The sequence below is a fragment of the Trichogramma pretiosum genome, unplaced genomic scaffold, assembly GCF_000599845.2.
Source record: "Trichogramma pretiosum strain Unisexual culture from Peru unplaced genomic scaffold, Tpre_2.0 scaffold48, whole genome shotgun sequence".
Lineage (NCBI taxonomy): Eukaryota > Metazoa > Arthropoda > Insecta > Hymenoptera > Trichogrammatidae > Trichogramma > Trichogramma pretiosum.
The window spans coordinates 1,295,101-1,297,175 of record NW_019641228.1 but is presented as its reverse complement, the minus strand read 5'-3'; positions in this window follow the sequence as shown (position 1 = coordinate 1,297,175).

Genomic DNA, 2,075 nt, shown 5'->3' with positions numbered 1-2,075 from the left:
AAAATTTTTTAAAATAAGAATGTTAATGTTATTATTGTAAGCCTGACCGCTCGCAGGCCAACCTAAACTGAAGCTTCATTATGCTATAATGATGATTGAATAATATATGGTATAATTTTATTTGAAAAAATTATTATTTTGAAATAATATTAATTGTAAGCCTGACCGCTCGCAGGCCAATCTAAGCTTAAGTTTTAAGGAATAGTTATAATAGAAGACAATGGAAAAAAAGACCTATTGGCATTAAGCAAATTTGTAATCGTTTTTATATATGAATATTTTATATTATATGAAAATTTTGATGAATAAATAAATATCAAAAGAGGGGCCCATAAAAATATATATCGCGCCGGGGTCGGCGCGTAGCAACTTCGGTCGTGTCACGTGGGACGACAAGGCCCCACCAGTGACGCGGCGCACTACAATGAGAGTCATAAGCATAGCTCATCAGCGGCGGCAGTATCAGTACATCAAGCGACGAGGAGACACCTTGCGCGAACGGCCCCTCCCCTCTGATATATTTTGAGCCTAATTAGTTATTTCGCCTTTTATTTAACCCCTTCCCACGTAACACTTTTAATTCCCGCACGAAAAATTTCCACTTTTCAACAAAAATTTCGAAAAATCTTAACAATTGTAAAAAATCCGAGAGGGGCGTTAATGGGGCAACTACAGGGGGCGCAAATGGGTTTCGCGTGCGAATCTGTCTCTACAGTCGTGATTACAGACGTCAGCCTTAGTCGTGCGATGTAGACGTTTATAGCAAACAATAAGTTTTAGCATTAGTTTACATTTAAGTGTAGTTACTAAGTTTACACATTTAATATGGTAAGAAAGTACGTTAGAAAAGAAAAATCTTGGACCAGCAATGATTTGCAACAAGCCTTTAAAGAGATGTCAAAGGGAATGCCAATAAATCAGGCTTCATCAACTTATAACATTCCAAGAGAAACATTGAGAAGAAAATATTTATTGTATAAAGATGTTGGACAAACGGATGAAATCATATCTGAGAAAAGTAAGTAGTAACACTCATTCAGTATTGTTATGAACATTTACAGTTGTAATAAAAACATGTTTTTTGAGGTTATACTGGTTTATTTACTTTTTGAAAGAGGCTCTTAGAATTTCTAATTTATATTTCAGGTGGACGTTTCAAACCTGTATTTAACACAGAGCAAGAAAATGTGATGTATCAAAAAATTTTGGAACATGATAAGCAGTTACATGGATTTACTCCCATAGAAGTGAGACGCTTAGCATACTTATATGCTGAAGAGCTAAAATTACCTCACAAGTTTGACAGAGTCAATGAATTAGCTGGAGTAGATTGGTTTAATGGGTTCATGTCTCGTCATAGGAAACTTTCTATAAGAAAGCCAGAACCTACCTCATCATTAAGATTCACTGCTTTCAATAAAGATACAGTTTCAGACTTCTTCGACTTACTTAATAAGCTGTACGATAAGTATAATTTTCCAAATACAAATGTTTATAATGTGGATGAGACAGGTGTTACCTGCAATCCCAAATCTCACGCTAAAGTTGTATCAGTAATGGGCAAAAAACAAGTTGGAACCAGGACCTCTGCTGAGAGGGGTAAAACAGTAACTGCCTGTATTTGCTGTTCAGCTGCAGGAGCATTTATGCCTCCGTTATTAATTTTTCCTAGAAAAACAGTAAATCAATTATATTTGGAAGGAGCGCCAGCTGGTGCCACAGCTGAATTTAATGGAACTGGCTGGATGGATGAAGAAGTATTTTGTCGTTGGATGAAAAAATTCATAGAATTCTCACATGCGTCAAAAGAAAATCCAGTTTTATTGGTCCTAGATAATCACTCAACTCATGTAAAGAACGTAGAAGCAATCCAACTTGCCATAGATAACGGTGTGGTCATGTTAAGTTTGCCACCTCACACGTCACATAGGATGCAACCACTTGATGTTTGCTTTATGAAGCCACTCAGTGATGCGTATACTGCTGCTGTGAGGGTATGGATGCGTGACCACACGGATAAAACGATTTATTATATATATATTGGGGGGGGGGTTTATACACCTTCAGCCTATGTG